This window comes from Orcinus orca, unplaced genomic scaffold (assembly GCF_937001465.1).
Source record: "Orcinus orca unplaced genomic scaffold, mOrcOrc1.1 scaffold_63, whole genome shotgun sequence".
NCBI classification, from domain to species: domain Eukaryota; kingdom Metazoa; phylum Chordata; class Mammalia; order Artiodactyla; family Delphinidae; genus Orcinus; species Orcinus orca.
The window spans coordinates 1016358-1042445 of NW_026043764.1; positions in this window are offsets into that span (position 1 = coordinate 1016358).

The following is a 26088-nucleotide window of genomic DNA, read 5'->3' on the forward strand; positions in this document are numbered from 1 at the left end:
TGGGAGCCTTGTTATGCTGATGGGCGGGATGTAAATTGCCAACAGCCACTCGGGAGAAGTGTATGGTGTTTCCTGAAACATCTAAAAAACAAAGCAACAGAGCCTAGGGCACTTCCACTTATGGTCCTATAGATTAGGGAAATTAAAACCCAAAGCACACAGCCACCCCAAAGTTTCGGACGGCTCTGTTTACAAGAACCTCCTTTACAGTACAAGTTCAATATCGCAGAAAGTGAAAAATGGATAAAGAAGTTGTGGTAGTTACGTACAATGCAATACCACTCAACAATGAAATCTATGTCATCAAGCCCATAGCAGCATAATGAGTGGATTCAGGTATGATGATTCTAACTGAAATAAGTCACACAGAAAAAGAAACATCATAAGATATCACTAATATACGGAATGTAAACTTGGCTACACAGGAAGTGGATTACAAAACAGAACAGGGTCTCAAATTTAGAAAACCAACATGCTTCCTTAAGGGGAAAGGTGAGTTGGGGTGCTGCATAAAACCAGACATTGAAATGAGCACAGATAAAGTTCCTTAAGCCAAATATGGAATAGACAAGAGCTACTCCTTGCTCAACGAAATGGACTTAACACCCAATATTAAACGCCTAAGAATGTACCTGACTAGTAAGTATCTTAAAACCTATGGATTGCTATGTCTCTGAAAGAGAATCAAGCATGTGTACAGGGGCATAAACGCAGCAGTGATAGGATTGGAGAGGTTTGGTGAGCAAATGAAGACCCTTTGAAGTCATATTGCATGGTACCCATTCCACGGGTCTCAACTCTCCAGGTTTAAGGGATTCTTCCTTCAGCTAAAACATGCATGTGGAACCCAGAGTATGATCAACCATGTGATCGGGAGACGTGTTCAAATATTTCTCAGTTTTCATCCCCTGGTACTCGGGTGCAACATTCCAGATGCTTTACTAACACTCTCCCGACTTGGAGAGTCAGTGCCTTTAACCTCCTGTTTGGCCCAGTTTGCTATTTCTGCGGAAGATGAACAGGAATAGGGAGAACCAATGAGAGACTAGCTGGAGGTGTCTGGACGGGCAAATTTAACTCTCATTTCCCACCAGGAAGAGGAATTAACCAAAGGCTCAGTGTTCCGTGCAGGAACCAGATTAGGGCCTGAAGCAATCCTGCGGTGTTGCGGCCAGCTCACAAGAAAGCGAGTTGAAGAAAGGAGCTCAGGGGCACTGTAATTCACAAAGCTGCAGAGTTATAAATGACAGCTATCGTCCAAAAACATACTGAAGTAAGGCTGCCAAGAGGACTTGAAAGTGGGGCAGAATTGCAGGAAACCGATTTCAGGAGGTAGACTGGAATTGCATTTAAAGCATAGGAAAAGAGGCAGAACGTCCACAATGATGCACTTGGTCAAAAAGGGCGTACGCGTTTTCTCCTGAATATATTGAGGAAAAAATGCATACGCCCTTTTTGGCCAACCAAGCAAGCTTGCAAAGGAAATCTGCACTACAATGAAGTCTCACTTCCCCCCGGTCAAAAGGGCCATCTGAAAAAAGTGTAAAATCCAGAAAGGCAGGACAGGCCATGGAGAACTGGGAGCCTTGTTATGCTGATGGGCGGGTTGTAAATTGCCAACAGCCACTTGGGAGAAGTGTATGGTGTTTTCTGAAACATCTAAAAAACAAAGCAGCAGAGCCTAGGGCACTTCCACTTATGGTCCTATAGCTTAGGGAAATTAAAATCAAAAAGACACAGCCACCCCAAAGTTTGGGACGGCTCTGTTTACAAGAACCTCGTTTACGGTACAAGTTCAATATCGCAGAAAGTGAAAAATGGATAAAGAAGTTGTGGTACTTACGTACAATGCAATATCACTCAGCAATGAAATCTATGTCATCACGCCCGTAGCAGCATAATGAGTGGATTCAGGTATGATGATTCTAACTGAAATAAGTCACACAGAAAAAGAAACATCATAAGATATCACTAATACACGGAATGTAAACTTGGCTACACAGGAACTGGATTACAAAACAGAACAGGGTTTCAAATGTAGAAAACCAACTTATGCTTGCTTAAGGGGAAAGGTGAGTTGGGGTGCTGCATAAAACCAGAGATTGAAATGAGCACAGATAAAGTTCCTTAAGCCAAATATGTAATAGACAAGAGCTACTCCTTGCTCAACGAAATGGACACAACACCCCATATTAAACGCCTAACAATGTACCTGACTAGTAAGTATCTTAAAACCTATGGATTGCTATGTCTCTGAAAGAGAATCAAGTGTGTGTACAGGGGCATAAACGCAGCAGTAATAGGATTGGAGAGGTTCGGTGAGCAAATGCAGACCCTTTGAAGTCATATTGCATGGTACCCATTCCACGGGTCTCAACTCTCTAGGTTTAAAGGATTCTTCCTTCAGCTAAAACATGCATGTGGAACCCAGAGTATGATCAACCGTGTGATCGGGAGACGTGTTCAAATATGTCTCAGTTTTCGTCCCCTGGTACTCGGGTGCAAAATTCCAGATGCTTTACTAACACTCTCCCGACTTGGAGAGTCAGTGCCTTTAACCTCCTGTTTGGCCAGGTTTGCAATTTCTGCGGAAGATGAACAGGAATAGGGAGAACCAATGAGAGACTAGCTGGAGGTGTCTGGACGGGCAAATTTAACTCTCATTTCCCACCAGGAAGAGGAATTAACCAAAGGCTCAGCGTGCCGTGCCGGAACCAGATTAGGGCCTGAAGCAATCCTGTGGTGTTGCGGCCAGCTCACAAGAAAGCGAGTTGAAGAAAGGAGCTCAGGGGCACTGTAATTCACAAACCTGCAGAGTTATAAATGACAGCTATCGTCCAAAAATGTACTGAAGTAAGGCTGCCAAGAGGACTTGAAAGCGGGGCAGAATTGCAGGAAACCGCTTTCAGGAGGTAGACTGGAATTGCATTTAAAGCATAGGAAAAGAGGCAGAACGTCCACAATGATGCAATTGGCCAAAAAGGGCGTATGCGTTTTTTCCTGAATATATTCAGGAAAAAACACATACGCCCTTTTTGGCCAACCAAGCAAGCTTGCAAAGGAAATCTGCACTACAATGAAGTCTCACTTCCCCCCGGTCAAAAGGGCCATCTGAAAAAAGTGTAAAATCCAGAAAGGCAGGACAGGCCATGGAGAACTGGGAGCCTTGTTATGCTGATGGGCGGGATGTAAATTGCCAACAGCCACTCGGGAGAAGTGTATGGTGTTTCCTGAAACATCTAAAAAACAAAGCAACAGAGCCTAGGGCACTTCCACTTATGGTCCTATAGCTTAGGGAAATTAAAATCCAAAAGACACAGCCACCCCAAAGTTTGGGAGAGCTCTGTTTACAAGAACCTCGTTTACGGTACAAGTTCAATATCGCAGAAAGTGAAAAATGGATAAAGAAGTTGTGGTACTTACGTACAATGCAATATCACTCAGCAATGAAATCTATGTCATCAGGCCCGTAGCAGCATAATGAGTGGATTCAGGTATGATGATTCTAACTGAAATAAGTCACACAGAAAAAGAAACATCATAAGATATCACTAATACACGGAATGTAAACTTGGCTACACAGGAACTGGATTACAAAAGAGAAGAGGGTCTCAAATGTAGAAAACCAACTTATGCTGGCTTAAGGGGAAAGGTGATTTGGGGTGCTGCATAAAACCAGAGATTGAAATGAGCACAGATAAAGTTCCATAAGCCAAATACGGAATAGACAAGAGCTACTCCTTGCTCAACGAAATGGACTCAACACCCCATATTAAACGCCTAAGAATGTACCTGACTAGTAAGTATCTTAAAACCTATGGATTGCTATGTCTCTGAAAGAGAATCAAGCGTGTGTACAGGGGCATAAACGCAGCAGTGATAGGATTGGAGAGGTTCGGTGAGCAAATGAAGACCCTTTGAAGTCATATTGCATGGTAGCCATTCCACGGGTCTCAACTCTCCAGGTTTAAGGGATTCTTCCTTCAGCTAAAACATGCATGTGGAACCCAGAGTATGATCAACCATGTGATCGGGAGACGTGTTCAAATATGTCTCAGTTTTCGGCCCCTGGGACTCGGATGCAACATTCCAGATGCTTTACTAACGCTCTCCCGACTTGGAGAGTCAGTGCCTTTAACCTCCTGTTTGGCCCAGTTTGCAATTTCTGCGGAAGATGAACAGGAATAGGGAGAACCAATGAGAGACTAGCTGGAGGTGTCTGGACGGGCAAATTTACCTCTCATTTCCCACCAGGAAGAGGAATTAACCAAAGGCTCAGCGTGCCGTGCCGGAACCAGATTATGGCCTGAAGCAATCCTGCTGTGTTGCGTCCACTCACAAGAAAGCGAGTTGAAGAAAGAAGCTCTGGGGCACTGTAATTCACAAACCTGCAGTTATAAATGACAGCTATCGTCCAAAAATATACTGAAGTAAGGCTGCCAAGAGGACTTGAAAGCCGGGCAGAATTGCAGGAAACCGATTTCAGGAGGTAGACTGGAATTGCATTTAAATCATAGGAAAAGAGGCAGAACGTCGACAATGATTCACTTGGCGAAAAAGTGCGTATGCGTTTTTTCCTGAATATATTCAGGAAAAAACGCATACGCCCTTTTTGGCCAACCAAGCAAGCTTGCAAAGGAAATCTGCACTACAATGAAGTCTCACTTCCCCCCCGGTCAAAAGGGCCATCTGGAAAAAGTGTAAAATCCAGAAAGGCAGGACAGGCCATGGAGAACTGGGAGCCTTGTTATGCTGATTGGCGGGATGTAAATTGCCAACAGCCACTCGGGAGAAGTGTATGGTGTTTACTGAAACATCTAAAAAACAAAGCAACAGAGCCTAGGGCACTTCCACTTATGGTCCTATAGCTTAGGGAAATTAAAATCAAAAAGACACAGCCACCCCAAAGTTTGGGACGGCTCTGTTTACAAGAACTTCGTTTACGGTAGAAGTTCAATATCGCAGAAAGTGAAAAATGGATAAAGAAGTTGTGGTACTTACGTACAATGCAATATCACTCAGCAATGAAATCTATGTCATCAGGCCCGTAGCAGCATAATGAGTGGATTCAGGTATGATGATTCTAACTGAAATAAGTCACACAGAAAAAGAAACATCATAAGATATCACTAATACACGGAATGTAATCTTGACTACACAGGAACTGGATTACAAAACAGAACAGGGTCTCAAAAGTAGAAAAACAACTTATGCTTGCTTAAGGGGAAAGGTGAGTTGGGGTGCTGCATAAAACCAGAGACTGAAATGAGCACAGATAAAGTTCCTTAAGCCAAATATGGAATAGACAAGAGCTACTCCTTGCTGAACGAAATGGACTCAACACCCCATATTAAACGCCTAAGAATGTACCTGACTAGTAAGTATCTTAAAACCTATGGATTGCTATGTCTCTGAAAGAGAATCAAGCGTGTGTACAGGGGCATAAACGCAGCAGTGATAGGATTGGAGAGGTTCGGTGAGCAAATGAAGACCCTTTGAAGTCATATTGCATGGTACCCATTCCACGGGTCTCAACTCTCCAGGTTTAAGGGATTCTTCTTTCAGCTAAAACATGCATGTGCAACCCAGAGTGTGATCAACCGTGTGATCGGGAGACGTGTTCAAATATGTCTCAGTTTTCGTCCCCTGGTACTCGGGTGCAACATTCCAGATGCTTTACTAACACTCTCCCGACTTGGAGAGTCAGTGCCTTTAACCTCCTGTTTGGCTCAGTTTGCAATTTCTGCGGAAGATGAACAGGAATAGGGAGAACCAATGAGAGACTAGCTGGAGGTGTATGGACGGGCAAATTTAACTCTCATTGCCCACCAGGAAGAGGAATTAACCAAAGGCACAGCGTGCCGTGCCGGAACCAGATTAGGGCCTGAAGCAATCCTGCGGTATTGTGGCCAGCTCACAAGAAAGAGAGTTGAAGAAAGGAGCTCAGGGGCACTGTAATTCACAAACCTGCAGAGTTATAAATGACAGCTATCGTCCAAAAATATACTGAAGTAAGGCTGCCAAGAGGACTTGAAAGCGGGGCAGAATTGCAGGAATCCGATTTCAGGAGGTAGACTGGAATTGCATTGAAAGCATAGGAAAAGAAGCAGAACGTCGACAATGATGCACTTGGCCAAAAAGGGCGTATGCGTTTTTTCCTGAATATATTCAGGAAAAAACGCATACGCCCTTTTTGGCCAACCAAGCAAGCTTACAAAGGAAATCTGCACTACAATGAAGTCTCACTTCCCCCCGGTCAAAAGGGCCATCTGAAAAAAGTGTAAAATCCAGAAAGGCAGTACAGGCCATGGAGAACTGGGAGCCTTGTTATGCTGATGGGCGGGATATAAATTGCCAACAACCACTCGGGAGAAGTGTATGGTGTTTCCTGAAACATCTAAAAAACAAAACAACAGAGCCTAGGGCACTTCCACTTATGGTCCTATAGCTTAGGGAAATTAAAATCAAAAAGACACAGCCACCCCAAAGTTTGGGACGGCTCTGTTTACAAGAACCTCGTTTACGGTACACGTTCAATATCGCAGAAAGCGAAAAATGGATAAAGAAGTTGTGGTACTTACGTACAATGCAATATCACTCAGCAATGAAATCTATGTCATCAGGCCCGTGGCAGCATAATGAGTGGATTCAGGTCTGATGATTCTAAGTGAAATAAGTCACACAGAAAAGAAACATCATAAGATATCACTAATACACGGAATGTAAACTTGGCTACACAGGAACTGGATTACAAAACAGAACAGGGTCTCAAATTTAGAAAACCAACTTATGCTTGCTTAAGGGCAAAGGTGAGTTGGGGTGCTGCATAAAACCAGAGATTGAAATGAGCACAGATAAAGTTCCTTAAGCCAAATATGGAATAGACAAGAGCTACTCCTTGTTCAACGAAATGGACTCAACACCCCATATTAAACGCCTAAGAATGTACCTGACTTGTAATTATCTTAAAACCTATGGATTGCTATGTCTCCGAAAGAGAATCAAGCGTGTGTACAGGGGCATAAACGCAGCAGTGATAGGATTGGAGAGGTTCGGTGAGCAAATGAAGACCCTTTGAAGTCATATTGCATGGTACCCATTCCACGGGTCTCAACTCTCCAGGTTTAAGGGATTCTTCCTTCAGCTAAATCAGGCATGTGGAACCCAGGGTATGATCAACCATGTGATCGGGAGACGTGTTCCAATATGTCTCAGTTCTCGTCCCCTGGTACTCGAGTGCAACTTTCCAATCGCTTTACTAACACTCTCCCGACTTGGAGAGTCAGTGCCTTTAACCTCCTGTTTGGCCCAGTTTGCAATTTCTGCGGAAGATGAACAGGAATAGGGAGAACCAATGAGAGACTAGCTGGAGGTGTCTGGACGGGCAAATTTAACTCTCATTTCCCACCAGGAAGAGGAATTAACCAAAGGCTCAGAGTGCCGTGCCGGAACCAGATTAGGGCCTGAAGCAATCCTGCGGTGTTGCGGCCAGCTCACAAGAAAGCGAGTTGAAGAAAGGAGCTCAGGGGCACTGTAATTCACAAACCTGCAGAGTTATAAATGACAGCTATCGTCCAAAAATATACTGAAGTAAGGCTGCCAAGACTACTTGAAAGCGGGGCATAATTGCAGGAAAACGATTTCAGGAGGTAGACTGGAATTGCATTTAAAGCATAGGAAAAGAGGCAGAACGTCGACAATGATGCACTTGGCCAAAAAGTGTGTATGCGTTTTTTGTTGAATATATTCAGGAAAAAACGCATACGCCGTTTTTGGCCAACCAAGCAAGCTTGCAAAGGAAATCTGCACTACAATGAAGTCTCACTTCCCCCCGGTCAAAAGGGCCATTTGAAAAAAGTGTAAAATCCAGAAAGGCAGGACAGGCCAATTAAAACTGGGAGACTTGTTATGCTGATGGGCGGGATGTAAATTGCCAACAGCCACTAGGGAGAAGTGTATGGTGTTTCCTGAAACATCTAAAAAACAAAGCAACAGAGCCTAGGGCACTTCCACTTATGGTCCTATAGCTTAGGGAAATTAAAATAAAAAAGACACAGCCACCCCAAAGTTTGGGATGGCTCTGTTTACAAGAACCTAGTCTACGCTACAAGTTCAATATCGCTGAAATTGAAAAATGGATAAAGAAGTTGTGGTACTTATGTACAATGCAATATCACTCAGCAATGAAATCTATGTCATCAGGCCCGTAGCAGAAAATGAGTGGATTCAGGTATGATGATTCTAACTGAAATAAGTCACACAGAAAAAGAAACATCATAAGATATCACTAATACACGGAATGTAAACTTGGCTACACAGGAACTGAATTACAAAACAGAACAGGGTCTCAAATTTAGAAAACCAACTTATGCTTGCTTAAGGGGAAAGGTGAGTTGGGGTGCTGCATAAAACCAGAGATTGAAATGAGCACAGATAAACTTCCTTAAGCCAAATATGGAATAGACAAGAGCTACTCCTTGCTCAACGAAATGGGCTCAACACCCCATATTAAACGCCTAAGAATGTACCTAACTAGTAAGTATCTTAAAACCTATGGATTGCTATGACTCCGAAAGAGAATCAAGCATGTGCACAGGGGCATAAACGCAGCAGTGATAGGATTGGAGAGGTTCGGTGAGCAAATGAAGACCCTTTGAAGTCATATTGCATGGTACCCATTCCACGGGTCTCAACTCTCCAGGTTTAAGGGATTCTTCCTTCAGCTGAAACATACATGTGGAGCCCAGAGTATGATCAACTGTGTAATCGGGAGACGTGTTCAAATATGTCTCAGTTTTCGTCCCCTGGTACTCGGGTGCAACATTACAGACGCTTTACTAACACTCTCCCGACTTGGAGAGTCAGTGCCTTTAACCTCCTGTTTGGCCCAGTTTGCAATTTCTGCGGAACATCAACAGGAATAGGGAGGACCAATGAGAGATTAGCTGGAGGTGTCTGGACGGGCAAATTTAACTCTCATTTCCCACCAGGAAGAGGAATTAACCAAAGGCTCAGCGTGCCATGCCGGAACCAGATTAGGGCCTGAAGAAATCCTGTGGTGTTGCGGCCAGCTCACAAGAAAGCGAGTTGAAGAAAGGAGCTCAGGGTCACTGTAATCACAAACCTGCAGAGTTATAAATGACAGCTATCGTCCAAAAATATACTGAAGTAAGGCTGCCAAGAGGACTTGAAAGCGGGGCAGAATTGCAGGCAACCGATTTCAGGAGGTAGACTGGAATTGCATTTGAAGCATAGGAAATGAGGCAGAACGTCCACAATGATGCACTTGGCCAAAAAGGGCGTATGCGTTTTTTCCTGAATATATTCAGGAAAAAACGCATACGCCCTTTTTGGCCAACCAAGCAAGCTTGCAAAGGAAATCTGCACTACAATGAAGTCTCACTTCCCCCCGGTCAAAGGGCCATCTGAAAAATGTGTAAAATCCAGAAAGGCAGGACAGGCCATGGAGAACTGGGAGCCTTGTTATGCTGATGGGCGGGATGTAAATTGCCAACAGCCACTCGGGAGAAGTGTATGGTGTTTCCTGAAACATCTAAAAAACAAAGCAACAGAGCCTAGGGCACATCCACTTATGGTCCTATAGCTTAGGGAAATTAAAATCAAAAAGGCACAGCCACCCAAAAGTGTGGGACGTCTCTGTTTACAAGAACCTCGTTTATGGTACAAGTTCAATATCGCAGAAAGCAATAAATGGATAAAGCAGTTGCGGTATTTACGTACAATGCAATATCACTCAGCAATGAAATCTATGTCATCAGGCCCGTAGCAGCCTAATGAGTGGATTCAGGTATGATGATTCTAACTGAAATAAGTCACCCAGAAAAAGAAACATCATAAGATATCACTAATACACGGAATGTGAACTTGGCTACCCAGGAACTGAATTACAAAACAGAACAGTGTCTCAAATTTAGAAAAACAACTTATGCTTGCTTAAGGGGAAAGGTGAGTTGGGGTGCTGCATAAAACCAGAGATTGAAATGAGCACAGATAAAGTTCCTTAAGCCAAATATGGAATAGACAAGAGCTACTCCTTGCTCAACGAAATGGACTCAACACCCCATATTAAACGCCTAAGAATGCACCTGACTAGTAAGTATCCTAAAACCTATGGATCGCTATGTCTCCAAAAGAGAATCAAGCGTGTGTACAGGGGCATAAACGCAGCAGTGATACGACTGGAGAGGGTCAGAGAACAAATGAAGACACTTTGAACTCATATTGCATTGTACCCATTCCACGGGTCTCAACTATCCAGGTTTAAGGGATTCTTCCTTCAGCTAAAACATGTATGTGGAACCCAGAGTATGATCAACCATGTGATCGGGAGACGTGTTCAAATATGTCTCAGTTCTCATACCCTGGTACTCGGGTGTAACATTCCAGACGCTTTACTAACACTCTGCCGACTTGGAGAGTCAGTGCCTTTAACCTCCTGTTTGGCCCAGTTTGCAATTTCTGCGGAAGATGAACAGGAATAGGGAGAACCAATGAGAGACTAGCTGGAGGTGTCTGGACGGGCAAATTTAACTCTTATTTCCCACCAGGAAGAGGAATTAACCAAAGGCTCAGCATGCCATGCCGGAATCAGATTAGGGCCTGAATCATCCTGCCGTGTTGCGGCCAGCTAACAAGAAAGCGAGTTGAAGAAAGGAGTTCAGGGACACTGTAATTCAAAAACCTGCAGAGTTATAAATGACAGCTATCGTCCAAAAATATACTGAAGTAAGGCTGCCAAGAGGACTTGAAAGCGGGGCAGAATTGCAGGAAACCGATTTCAGGAGGTAGACTGGAATTGCATTTAAAGCATAGGAAAAGAGGCAGAACGTCGACAATGATGCACTTGGCCAAAAAGCGCGTATGCGTTTTTTCCTGAATATATTCAGGAAAAAAACGCATACGCCCTTTTTGGACAAACAAGCAAGCTTGCAAAGGAAATCTGCACTACAATGAAGTCTCACATCCCCCCGATCAAAAGGGCCATCTGAAAAAAGTGTAAAATCCAGAAAGGCAGGACAGGCCATGGAGAACTGGGAGCCTTGTTATGCTGATGGGTGGGATGTAAATTGCCAACAGCCACTCGGAGAAGTGTATGGTGTTTCCTGAAACATCTAAAAAACAAAGCAACAGAGCCTAGGGCACTTCCACTTATGGTCCTATAGCTTAGGGAAATTAAAATCAAAAAGACACAGCCACCCCAAAGTTTGGGGCGGCTCTGTTACAAGAACCTCGTGTATGGTACAAGTTCAATATCGCAGAAAGTGAAAAATGGATAAAGAAGTTGTGGTACTTACGTACAATGCAATATCACTCAGCAATGAAATCTATGTCATCAGGCCTGTAGCCGAAAATGAGTGGGTTGAAGTATGATGATTCTAACTGAAATAAGTCACACAGAAAAAGAAACATCATAAGATATAACTAATACACGGAATGTAAACTTGGCTACATAGGAACTGAATTACAAAACAGAACAGTGTCTCAAATTTAGAAAACCAACTTATGCTTGCTTAAGGGGAAAGGTGAGTTGGGGTGCTGCATAAAACCAGAGATTGAAATGAGCACAGATAAAGTTCCTTAAGCCAAATATGGAATAGACAAGAGCTACTCCTTGCTCAACGAAATGGGCTCAACACCCCATATTAAACGCCTAAGAATGTACCTAACTAGTAAGTATCTTAAAACCTATGGATTGCTATGTCTCCGAAAGAGAATCAAGCGTGTGCACAGGGGCATAAACGCAGCAGTGATAGGATTGGAGAGGTTCGGTGAGCAAATGAAGACCCTTTGAAGTCATATTGCATGGTACCCATTCCACGGGTCTCAACTCTCCAGGTTTAAGGGATTCTTCCTTCAGCTGATACATGCATGTGGAGCCCAGAGTATGATCAACTGTGTAATCGGGAGACGTGTTCAAATATGTCTCAGTTTTCGTCCCCTGGTACTCGGGTGCAACATTCCAGACGCTTTACTAACACTCTCCCGACTTGGAGAGTCAGTGCCTTTAACCTCCTGTTTGGCCCAGTTTGCAATTTCTGCGGAACATCAACAGGAATAGGGAGGACCAATGAGAGATTAGCTGGAGGTGTCTGGACGGGCAAATTTAACTCTCATTTCCCACCAGGAAGAGGAATTAACCAAAGGCTCAGCGTGCCATGCCGGAACCAGATTAGGGCCTGAAGAAATCCTGTGGTGTTGCGGCCAGCTCACAAGAAAGCGAGTTGAAGAAAGGAGCTCAGGGTCACTGTAATCACAAACTTGCAGAGTTATAAATGACAGCTATCGTCCAAAAATATACTGAAGTAAGGCTGCCAAGAGGACTTGAAAGTGGGGCAGAATTGCAGGCAACCGATTTCAGGAGGTAGACTGGAATTGCATTTAAAGCATAGGAAAAGAGGCAGAACGTCCACAATGATGCACTTGGCCAAAAAGGGCGTATGCGTTTTTTCCTGAATATATTCAGGAAAAAACGCATACGCCCTTTTTGGCCAACCAAGCAAGCTTGCAAAGGAAATCTGCACTACAATGAAGTCTCACTTCCCCCCGGTCAAAGGGCCATCTGAAAAATGTGTAAAATCCAGAAAGGCAGGACAGGCCATGGAGAACTGGGAGCCTTGTTATGCTGATGGGCGGGATGTAAATTGCCAACAGCCACTCGGGAGAAGTGTATGGTGTTTCCTGAAACATCTAAAAAACAAAGCAACAGAGCCTAGGGCACATCCACTTATGGTCCTATAGCTTAGGGAAATTAAAATCAAAAAGGCACAGCCACCCCAAAGTGTGGGACGTCTCTGTTTACAAGAACCTCGTTTATGGTACAAGTTCAATATCGCAGAAAGCAATAAATGGATAAAGCAGTTGCGGTATTTACGTACAATGCAATATCACTCAGCAATGAAATCTATGTCATCAGGCCCGTAGCAGCCTAATGAGTGGGTTGAAGTATGATGATTCTAACTGAAATAAGTCACACAGAAAAAGAAACATCATAAGATATCACTAATACACGGAATGTAAACTTGGCTACATAGGAACTGAATTACAAAACAGAACAGTGTCTCAAATGTAGAAAACCAACTCATGCTTGCTTAAGGGGAAAGGTGAGTTGGGGTGCTGCATAAAACCAGAGATTGAAATGAGCACAGATAAAGTTCCTTAAGCCAAATATGGTATAGACAAGAGCTACTCCTTGCTCAACGAAATGGACTCAACACCCCATATTAAACGCCTAAGAATGTACCTGACTACTAAGTATCTTAAAACCTATGGATTGCTATGTCTCCGAAAGAGAATCAAGCGTGTGTACAGGGGCATAAATGCAGCAGTGATAGGATTGGAGAGGTTCGGTGAGCAAATGAAGACACTTTGAAGTCATATTGCATGGTACCCATTCCACGGGTCTCAACTCTCCAGGTTTAAGGGATTCTTCCTTCAGCTGAAACATGCATGTGGAACCCAGAGTATGATCAACCGTGTGATCCGGAGACGTGTTCAAATATGTGTCAGTTTTCGTCCCCTGGTACTCGGGTGTAACATTCCAGACGCTTTACTAACACTCTCCAGACTTGGAGAGTCAGTGCCTTTAACCTCCTGTTTGGCCCAGTTTGCAATTTCTGCGGAAGATGAACAGGAATAGGGAGAACCAATGAGAGACTAGCTGGAGGTGTGTGGACGGGCAAATTTAACTCTCATTTCCCACCAGGAAGAGGAATTAACCAAAGGCTCAGCGTGCCATGCCGGAACCAGATTAGGGCCTGAAGCAATCGTGCGGTGTTGCGGTCAGCTCACAAGAAAGCGAGTTGAAGAAAGGAGCTGAGGGGCACTGTAATTCACAAACCTGCAGAGTTATAAATCACAGCTATCATCTAAAAATATACTGAAGTAAGGCTGCCAAGAGGACTTAAATGCGGGGCAGAATTGCAGAAAACCGATTTCAGGAGGTAGACTGGAATTGCATTTAAAGCATAGGAAAAGAGGCAGAACGTCGACAATGACGCACTTGGCCAAAAAGGGCGTATGCATTTTTTCCTGAATATATTCAGGAAAAATCGCATACGCCCTTTTTGGCCAACCAAGCAAGCTTGCAAAGGAAATCTGTACTACAATGAAGTCTCACTTCCCCTGAGTCAAAAGGCCCATCTGAAAAAAGTGTAAAATCCAGAAAGGCAGGACAGGCCATGGAGAACTGGGAGCCTTGTTATGCTGATGGGCGGGATGTAAATTGCCAACAGCCACTGGGGAGAAGTGTATGGTGTTTCCTGAAACATCTAAAAAACAAAGCAACAGAGCCTAGGGCACTTCCACTTATGGTCCTATAGCTTAGGGAAATTAAAATCAAAAAGGCACAGCCACCCCAAAGTTTGGGACAGCTCTGTTTACAAGAACCTCGTTTACAGTACAAGTTCAATATTGCAGAAAGCGAAAAATGGATAAAGAAGTTGTGGTACTTACGTACAATGCAATATCACTCAGCAATGAAATCTATGTCATCAGGCCCGTAGCAGCCTAATGAGTGGATTCAGGTATGATGATTCTAACTGAAATAAGTCACACAGAAAAATAAACATAATGAGATATCACTAATACACGGAATGTAAACTTGGCTACACAGGAACTGGATTACAAAACAGAAGAGGGTCTCAAATTTAGAAAACCAACTTATGCTTGCTTAAGGGCAAAGGTCAGTTGGGGTGCTGCATAAAACCAGAGATTGAAATGAGCACAGATAAAGTTCCTTAAGCCAAATATGGAATAGACAAGAGCTACTCCTTGTTCAACGAAATGGACTCAACACCCCATATTAAACGCCTAAGAATGTACCTGACTTGTAAGTATCTTAAAACCTATGGATTGCTATGTCTCCGAAAGAGAATCAAGCGTGTGTACAGGGGCATAAACGCAGCAGTGATAGGATTGGAGAGGTTCGGTGAGCAAATGAAGACCCTTTGAAGTCATATTGCATGGTACCCATTCCACGGGTCTCAACTCTCCAGGTTTAAGGGATTCTTCCTTCAGCTAAATCTGGCATGTGGAACCCAGGGTATGATCAACCATGTGATCGGGAGACGTGTTACAATATGTCTAAGTTCTCGTCCCCTGGTACTCGAGTTCAACTTTCCAATCGCTTTACTAACACTCTCCCGACTTGGAAAGTCAGTGCCTTTAACCTCCTGTTTGGCCCAGTTTGCAATTTCTGCGGAAGATGAACAGGAATAGGGAGAACCAATGAGAGGCTAGCTGGAGGTGTCTGGACGGGCAAATTTAACTCTCATTTCCCACCAGGAAGAGGAATTAACCAAAGGCTCAGAGTGCCGTGCCGGAACCAGATTAGGGCCTGAAGCAATCCTGCGGTGTTGCGGCCAGCTCACAAGAAAGCGAGTTGAAGAAAGGAGCTCAGGGGCACTGTAATTCACAAACCTGCAGAGTTATAAATGACAGCTATCGTCCAAAAATATACTGAAGTAAGGCTGCCAAGACGACTTGAAAGCGGGACAGAATTGCAGGAAAACGATTTCAGGAGGTAGACTGGAATTGCATTTAAAGCATAGGAAAAGAGGCAGAACGTCGACAATGATGCACTTGGCCAAAAAGTGTGTATGCGTTTTTCCTTGAATATATTCAGGAAAAAACGCATACGCCGTTTTTGGCCAACCAAGAAAGCTTGCAAAGGAAATCTGCACTACAATGAAGTCTCACTTCCCCCCGGTCAAAAGGGCCATTTGAAAAAAGTGTAAAATCCAGACAGGCAGGACAGGCCAATTAAAACTGGGAGACTTGTTATGCTGATGGGCGGGATGTAAATTGCCAACAGCCACTCGGGAGAAGTGTATGGTGTTTCCTGAAACATCTAAAAAACAAAGCAACAGAGCCTAGGGCACTTCCACTTATGGTCCTATAGCTTAGGGAAATTAAAATCAAAAAGACACAGCCACCCCAAAGTTTGGGACGGCTCTGTTTACAAGAACCTCGTTTACGGGACAAGTTCAATATCGCAGAAAGTGAAAAATGGATAAAGAAGTTGTGGTACTTACGTACAATGCAATATCACTCAGCAATGAAATCTATGTCATCAGGCCCGTAGCAGCATAATGAGTGGATTCAGGTATGATGATTCTAACTGAAATAAGTCACACAGAAAAAGAAACATCATAAGATATCACTAATACACGGAATGTAAACTTGGCTACACAGGAACTGGATTACAAAACACAACAGGGTCTCAAATTTAGAAAAACAACTTATGCTTGCTTAAGGGGAAAGGTGAGTTGGGGTGCTGCATAAAACCAGAGATTGAAATGAGCACAGATAAAGTTCCTTAAGCCAAATATGGAATAGACAAGAGCTACTCCTTGCTCAAAGAAATGGACTCAACACCCCATATTAAACGCCTAAGAATGTACCTAACTAGTAAGTATCTTAAAACCTATGGATTGCTATGTCTCCGAAAGAGAATCAAGCGTGTGTACAGGGGCATAAACGCAGCAGTGATAGGATTGGAGAGGTTTGGTGAGCAAATGAAGACCATTTGAAATCATATTGCATGGTACCCATTCCACGGGTCTCAACTCTCCAGGTTTAAGGGATTCTTCCTTCAGCTAAAGCATTCATGTGGAACCCAGAGTATGATCAACCGTGTGATCGGGAGACGTGTTCCAATATGTCTCATTTCTCGTCCCCTGGTACTCGGGTGCAACATTCCAGACGCTTTACTAACACTCTGCCGACTTGGAGAGTCAGTGCCTTTAACCTCCTGTTTGGCCCAGTTTGCAATTTCTGCGGAAGATGAACAGGAATAGCGAGAAACAATGAGAGACTAGCTGGAGGTGTCTGGACGGGCAAATTTAACTCGCATTTCCCACCAGGAAGAGGAATTAACCAAAGGCTCAGCGGGCCGTGCCAGAACAAGATTAGGGCCTGAAGCAATCCTGCAGTGTTGCGGCCAGCTCACAAGAAAGCGAGTTGAAGAAAGGAGCTCAGGGGCACTGTAATTCACAAACCTGCAGAGTTATAAATGACAGCTATCGTCCAAAAATATACTGAAGTAAGGCTGCCAAGACGACTTCAAAGCGGGGCAGAATTGCAGGAAACCGATTTCAGGAGGTAGACTGGAATTGCATTTAAAGCATAGGAAAAGAGGCAGAACGTCCACAATGATGCACTTGGCCAAAAACGGCGTATGCGTTTTTTCCTGAATATATTCAGGAAAAAACGCATACGCCCTTTTTGGCCAACCAAGCAAGCTTGCAAAGGAAATCTGCACTACAATGAAGTCTCACTTCCCCCAGGTCAAAAGGGCCATCTGAAAAAAGTGTAAAATCCAGAAAGGCAGGACAGGCCATGGAGAACTGGGAGCCTTGTTATGCTGATGGGCGGGATGTAAATTGCCAACAGCCACTTGGGAGAAGTGTATGGTGTTTCCTGCAACATCTGAGAAACAAAGCAACAGAGCCTAGGGCACTTCCACTTATGGTCCTATAGCTTAGGGAAATTAAAATCAAAAAGACACAGCCACCCCAAAGTTTCGGACGGCTCTGTTTACAAGAACCTCGTTTACGGGACAAGTTCAATATCGCAGAAAGTGAAAAATGGATAAAGAAGTTTTGGTACTTACGTACAATGCAATATCACTCAGAAATGAAATCTATGTCATCAGGCCCGTAGCAGCATAAAGTGGATACCGGTATGATGATTCTATCTGAAATAAGTCACACAGAAAAAGAAACATCATAAGATATCACTAATACACGGAATGTAAACTTGGCTACACAGGAACTGGATTACAAAACAGAACAGGGTCTCAAATTTAGAAAACCAACTTATGCTTTCTTAAGGGGAAAGGTGAGTTGGGGTGCTGCATAAAACCAGACATTGAAATGAGCACAGATAAAGTTCCTTAAGCCAAATATGAAATAGACAAGAGCTACTCCTTGCTCAACGAAATGGACTCAACACCCCATATTAAACGCCTAAGAATGTAGCTGACTAGTAAGTATCTTAAAACCTATGGATTGCTATGTCTCCAAAAGAGAATCAAGCGTGTGTACAGGGGCATAAACGCAGCAGTGATAGGATTGGAGAGGTTTGGTGAGCAAATGAAGACCATTTGAAATCATATTGCATGGTACCCATTCCACGGGTTTCAACTCTCCAGGTTTAAGGGATTCTTCCTTCAGCTAAAGCATTCATGTGGAACCCAGAGTATGATCAACCGTGTGATCGGGAGACGTGTTCCAATATGTCTCAGTTCTCGTCCCCTGGTACTCGGGTGCAACATTCCAGACGCTTTACTAACACTCTCCCGACTTGGAGAGTCAGTGCCTTTAACCTCCTGTTTGGCCCAGTTTGCAATTTCTGCGGAAGATGAACAGGAATAGCGAGAAACAATGAGAGACTAGCTGGAGGTGTCTGGACGGGCAAATTTAACTCTCATTTCCCACCAGGGAGAGGAATTAACCAAAGGCTCAGCATGCCATGCCGGAACCAGATTAGGGCCTGAAGCAATCCTGCGGTGTTGCGGCCAGCTCACAAGAAAGCGAGTTGAAGAAAGGAGCTCAGGGGCACTGTAATTCACAAACCTGCAGAGTTATAAATGACAGCTATCGTCCAAAAATATACTGAAGTAAGGCTGCCAAGAGGACTTGAAAGCGGGGCAGAATTGCAGGAAACCGATTTCAGGAGGTAGACTGGAATTGCATTTAAAGCATAGGAAAAGAGGCAGAACGGCCACAATGATGCACTTGGCCAAAAAGGGCGTATGCGTTTTTTCCTGAATATATTCAGGAAAAAACGCATACGCCCTTTTTGGCCAACCAAGCAAGCTTGCAAAGGAAATCTGCACTACAATGAAGTCTCACTTCCCCCCGGTCAAAAGGGCCATTTGAAAAAAGTGTAAAATCCAGAAAGGCAGGACAGGCCATGTAGAACTGGGAGCCTTGTTATGCTGATGGGCAGGATGTATATTGCCAACAGCCACTTGGGAGAAGTGTATGGTGTTTCCTGAAAAATCTAAAAAACAAAGCAACAGAGCCTAGGGCACTTCCACTTATGGTCCTATAGCTTAGGGAAATTAAAATCAAAAAGACACAGCCACCCCAAAGTTTGGGACGGCTCTGTTTACAAGAACCTCATTTACGGGAGAAGTTCAATATCACAGAAAGTGAAAAATGGATAAAGAAGTTGTGGTACTTACGAACAATGCAATATCACTCAGCAATGAAATCTATGTCATCAGGCCCGTAGCAGCATAATGAGTGGATTCAGGTATGATGATTCTAACTGAAATAAGTCACACAGAAAAAGAAACATCATAAGATATCACTAATACACGGAATGTAAACTTGGCTACACAGGAACTGGATTACATAACAGAACAGGGTCTCAAATTTAGAAAACCAACTTATGCTTGCTTAAGGGGAAAGGTGAGTTGGGGTGCTGCATAAAACCAGAGATTGAAATGAGCACAGATAAAGTTCCTTAAGCCAAATATGGAATAGACAAGAGCTACTCCTTGCTCAAAGAAATGGACTCAACACCCCATATTAAACGCCTAAGAATGTACCTGACTAGTAAGTATCTTAAAACCTATGGATCGCTATGTCTCCGAAAGAGAATCAAGCGTGTGTACAGGGGCATAAACGCAGCAGTGATAGGATTGGAGAGGTTCGGTGAGCAAATGAAGACCCTTTGAAGTCATATTGCATGGTACTCATTCCACGGGTCTCAACTCTCCAGGTTTAAGGGATTCTTCCATCAGCTGAAACATGCATGTGGAACCCAGAGTATGATCAACCGTGTGATCGGGAGACGTGTTCCAATATGTCTCAGTTCTCGTCCCCTGGTACTCGGGTGCAATATTCCAGACGCTTTACTAACACTCTCCCGACTTGGAGAATCAGTGCCTTTAACCTCCTGTTTGGCCCAGTTTGCAATTTCTGCGGAAGATGAACAGGAATAGGGAGAACCAATGAGAGACTAGCTGGAGGTGTCTGGACGGGCAAATTTAACTCTCATTTCCCACCAGGAAGAGGAATTAACCAAATGCTCCACGGGCCGTGCCAGAACAAGATTAGGGCCTGAAGCAATCCTGCGGTGTTGCAGCCAGCTCATAAGAAAGCGAGTTGAAGAAAGGAGCTCAGGGGCACTGTAATTCACAAACCTGCAGAGTTATAAATGACAGCTATCGTCCAAAAATATACTGAAGTAAGGCTGCCAAGAGGACTTGAAAGTGGGGCAGAATTGCAGGAAACCGATTTCAGGAGGTAGACTGGAATTGAATTTAAAGCATAGGAAAAGAGGCAGAACGTCGACAATGATGCACTTGGCCAAAAAGGGCGTATGCGTTTTTTCCAGAATATATTCAGGAAAAAAAGCATACACCCTTTTTGGCCAACCAAGCAAGCTTGCAAAGGAAATCTGCACTACAATGAAGTCTCAATTCCCCCCGGTCAAAAGGGCCATGTGAAAAAAGTGTAAAATCCAGAAAGGCAGGACAGGCCATGGAGAACTGGGAGCCTTGTTATGCTGATGGGCGGGATGTAAATTGCCAACAGCCACTCGGGATAATTTTATGGTGTTTCCTGAAACACCTAAAAAACAAAGCAACAGAGCCTAGGGCACTTCCACTTATAGTCCTATAGCTTAGGGAAATTAAAATCAAAAAGACACAGCCACCCCAAAGTTTGGGACGGCTCTGTTTACAAGAACCACGTTTACAGTACAAGTTCAATATCGCAGAAAGTGAAAAATGGATAAAGAAGTTGTGGTACTTACGTACAATGCAATATCACTCAGCAATGACATCTATGTCATCAGGCCCGTAGCAGCATAATGAGTGGATTCAGGTATGATGATTCTAACTGAAATAAGTCACACAGAAAAAGAAACATCATAAGATATCACTAATACACGGAATGTAAACTTGGCTACACAGGAACTGGATTACATAACAGAACAGGGTCTCAAATTTAGAAAACCAACTTATGCTTGCTTAAGGGGAAAGGTGAGTTGGGGTGCTGCATAAAACCAGAGATTGAAATGAGCACAGATAAAGTTCCTTAAGCCAAATATGGAATAGACAAGAGCTACTCCTTGCTCAAAGAAATGGACTCAACACCCCATATTAAACGCCTAAGAATGTACCTGACTAGTAAGTATCTTAAAACCTATGGATCGCTATGTCTCCGAAAGAGAATCAAGCGTGTGTACAGGGGCATAAACGCAGCAGTGATAGGATTGGAGAGGTTCGGTGAGCAAATGAAGACCCTTTGAAGTCATATTGCATGGTACCCATTCCACGGGTCTCAACTCTCCAGGTTTAAGGGATTCTTCCATCAGCTGAAACATGCATGTGGAACCCAGAGTATGATCAACCGTGTGATCGGGAGACGTGTTCCAATATGTCTCAGTTCTCGTCCCCTGGTACTCGGGTGCAATATTCCAGACGCTTTACTAACACTCTCCCGACTTGGAGAATCAGTGCCTTTAACCTCCTGTTTGGCCCAGTTTGCAATTTCTGCGGAAGATGAACAGGAATAGGGAGAACCAATGAGAGACTAGCTGGAGGTGTCGGGACGGGCAAATTTAACTCTCATTTCCCACCAGGAAGAGGAATTAACCAAAGGCTCAGCGTGCCGTGCCGGAACCAGATTAGGGCCTGAAGCAATCCTGCGGTGTTGCGGCCAGCTCACAAGAAAGCGAGTTGAAGAAAGGAACTCAGGGGCACTGTAATTCACAAACCTGCAGAGTTATAAATGACAGCTATCGTCCAAAAATATACTGAAGTAAGGCTGCCAAGAGGACTTCAAAGCAGGGCAGAATTGCAGGAAACCTATTTCAGGAGGTAGACTGGAATTGCATTTAAAGCATAGGAAAAGAGGCAGAACGTCGACAATGATGCACTTGGCCAAAAAGGGCGTATGCGTTTTTTCCTGAATATATTCAGGAAAAAACGCATACGCCCTTTTTGGCCAACCAAGCAAGCTTGCAAAGGAAATCTGCACTACAATGAAGTCTCACTTCCCCCCCGTCCAAAGGGCCATTTGAAAAAAGTGTAAAATCCAGAAAGGCAGGACAGGCCATGGAGAACTGGGAGCCTTGTTTTGCTGATGGGCGGGGTGTATATTGCCAACAGCCACTCGGGAGAAGTGTATGGTGTTTCCTGAAACATCTAAAAAACAAAGCAACAGAGCCTAGGGCACTTCCACTTATGGCCCTATAGCTTAGGGTAATTAAAATCAAAAAGACACAGCCAACCCTAAGTTTGGGACAGCTCTATTTAGAAGAAACTCGTTTACGGGACTAGTTCAATATCGCAGAAAGTGAAAAATGGATAAAGAAGTTGTGGTACTTACGTACAATGCAATATCACTCAACAATGAAATCTATGTCATCAGGCCCGTAGCAGCATAATGAGTGGATTCAGGTATGATGATTCTAACTGAAATAAGTCACACAGAAAAAGAAACATCATAAGATATCACTAATACACGGAATGTAATCTTGGCTACACAGGAACTGGATTGCTAAACAGAACAGGGTCTCAAATTTAGAAAACCAACTTATGCTAGCTTAAGGGGAAAGGTGAGTTGGGGTGCTGCATAAAACCAGAGATTGAAATGAGCACAGATAAAGTTCCTGAAGCCAAATATGTAATAGACAAGAGCTACTCCTTGCTCAACGAAATGGACTCAACACCCCATATTAAACGCCTAAGAATGTAGCTGACTAGTAAGTATCTTAAAACCTATGGATTGCTATGTCTCCAAAAGAGAATCAACCGTGTGTACAGGGGCATAAACGCAGCAGAGATAGGATTGGAGAGGTTCGGTGAGCAAATGAAGACCCTTTGAAGTCATATTGCATGGTACCCATTCCACGGGTCTCAACTCTCCAGGTTTAAGGGATTCTTCCATCAGCTGAAACATGCATGTGGAACCCAGAGTATGATCAACCGTGTGATCGGGAGACGTGTTCCAATATGTCTCAGTTCTCGTCCCCTGGTACTCGGGTGCAATATTCCAGACGCTTTACTAACACTCTCCCGACTTGGAGAATCAGTGCCTTTAACCTCCTGTTTGGCCCAGTTTGCAATTTCTGCGGAAGATGAACAGGAATAGGGAGAACCAATGAGAGACTAGCTGGAGGTGTCGGGACGGGCAAATTTAACTCTCATTTCCCACCAGGAAGAGGAATTAACCAAAGGCTCAGCGTGCCGTGCCGGAACCAGATTAGGGCCTGAAGCAATCCTGTGGTGTTGCGGCCAGCTCACAAGAAAGGGAGTTGAAGAAAGGAACTCAGGGGCACTGTAATTCACAAACCTGCAGAGTTATAAATGACAGCTATCGTCCAAAAATATACTGAAGTAAGGCTGCCAAGAGGACTTCAAAGCAGGGCAGAATTGCAGGAAACCTATTTCAGGAGGTAGACTGGAATTGCATTTAAAGCATAGGAAAAGAGGCAGAACGTCGACAATGATGCACTTGGCCAAAAAGGGCGTATGCGTTTTTTCCTGAATATATTCAGGAAAAAACGCATACGCCCTTTTTGGCCAACCAAGCAAGCTTGCAAAGGAAATCTGCACTACAATGAAGTCTCACTTCCCCCCCGTCCAAAGGGCCATTTGAAAAAAGTGTAAAATCCAGAAAGGCAGGACAGGCCATGGAGAACTGGGAGCCTTGTTTTGCTGATGGGCGGGGTGTATATTGCCAACAGCCACTCGGGAGAAGTGTATGGTGTTTCCTGAAACATCTAAAAAACAAAGCAACAGAGCCTAGGGCACTTCCACTTATGGCCCTATAGCTTAGGGTAATTAAAATCAAAAAGACACAGCCAACCCTAAGTTTGGGACAGCTCTATTTAGAAGAAACTCGTTTACGGGACTAGTTCAATATCGCAGAAAGTGAAAAATGGATAAAGAAGTTGTGGTACTTACGTACAATGCAATATCACTCAACAATGAAATCTATGTCATCAGGCCCATAGCAGCATAATGAGTGGATTCAGGTATGATGATTCTAACTGAAATAAGTCACACAGAAAAAGAAACATCATAAGATATCACTAATACACGGAATGTAATCTTGGCTACACAGGAACTGGATTGCTAAACAGAACAGGGTCTCAAATTTAGAAAACCAACTTATGCTAGCTTAAGGGGAAAGGTGAGTTGGGGTGCTGCATAAAACCAGAGATTGAAATGAGCACAGATAAAGTTCCTGAAGCCAAATATGTAATAGACAAGAGCTACTCCTTGCTCAACGAAATGGACTCAACACCCCATATTAAACGCCTAAGAATGTAGCTGACTAGTAAGTATCTTAAAACCTATGGATTGCTATGTCTCCAAAAGAGAATCAACCGTGTGTACAGGGGCATAAACGCAGCAGTGATAGGATTGGAGAGGTTCGGTGATCAAATGAAGACCATTTGAAATCATATTACATGGTACCCATTCCACGGGTTTCAACTCTCCAGGTTTAAGGGATTCTTCCTTCAGCTAAAGCATTCATGTGGAACCCAGAGTATGATCAACCGTGTGATCGGGAGACGTGTTCCAATATGTCTCAGTTCTCGTCCCCTGGTACTCGGGTGCAACATTCCAGACGCTTTACTAACACTCTCCCGACTTGGAGAGTCAGTGCCTTTAACCTCCTGTTTGGCCCAGTTTGCAATTTCTGCGGAAAATGAACAGGAATAGCGAGAAACAATGAGAGACTAGCTGGAGGTGTCTGGACGGGCAAATTTAACTCTCATTTCCCACCAGGAAGAGGAATTAACCAAAGGCTCATTGTGCCGTGCCGGAACAAGATTAGGGCCTGAAGCAATCCTGCGGTGTTGCGGCCAGCTCACAAGAAAGCGAGTTGAAGAAAGGAGCTCAGGGGCACTGTAATTCACAAACCTGCAGAGTTATAAATGACAGCTATCGTCCAAAAATATACTGAAGGAAACCTGACAAGAGGACTTGAAAGCGGGGCAGAATTGCAGGCAACCGATTTCAGGAGGTAGACTGGAATTGCATTTAAAGCATAGGAAAAGAGTCAGAACGTCCACAATGATGCACTTGGCCAAAAAGGGCGTATGCGTTTTTTCCTGAATATATTCAGGAAAAAACGCATACGCCCTTTTTGGCCAACCAAGCAAGCTTGTAAAGGAAATCTGCACTACAATGAAGTCTCACTTCCCCCCGGTCAAAAGGGCCATTTGAAAAAAGTGTAAAATCCAGAAAGGCAGGACAGGCCATGTAGAACTGGGAGCCTTGTTATGCTGATGGGCGGGATGTAAATTGCCAACAGCCACTTGGGAGAAGTGTATGGTGTTTCCTGAAACATCTAAGAAACAAAGCAACAGAGCCTAGGGCACTTCCACTTATGGTCCTATAGCTTAGGGAAATTAAAATCAAAAAGACACAGCCACCCCTAAGTTTGGGACAGCTCTGTTTACAAGAACCTCATTTACTGGACAAGTTCAATACCGTAGAAAGTGAAAAATGGATAAAGAAGTTTTGGTACTTACGTACAATGCAATATCACTCAGCAATGAAATCTATGTCATCAGGCCCATAGCAGCATAATGAGTGGATTCAGGTATGATGATTCTAACTGAAATAAGTCACACAGAAAAAAAAACATCATAAGATATCATTAATACACGGAATGTAAACTTGGCTACACAGGAACTGGATTAAAAAACAGAACAGGGTCTCAAATTTAGAAAACCAACTTATGCTTGCTTAAGGGGAAAGGTGAGTTGGGGTGCTGCATAAAACCAGAGATTGAAATGAGCACAGATAAAGTTCCTGAAGCCAAATATGTAATAGACAAGAGCTACTCCTTGCTCAACGAAATGGACACAACACCCCATACTAAACACCTAAGAATGTACCTGACTAGTAAGTATCTTAAAACCTATGGATCGCTATGTCTCCGAAAGAGAATCAAGCGTGTGTACAGGGGCATAAACACAGCAGTGATAGGATTGGAGAGGTTCGGTGAGCAAATGAAGACCCTTTGAAGTCATATTGCATGGTACCCATTGCACGGGTCTCAACTCTCCAGGTTTAAGGGATTCTTC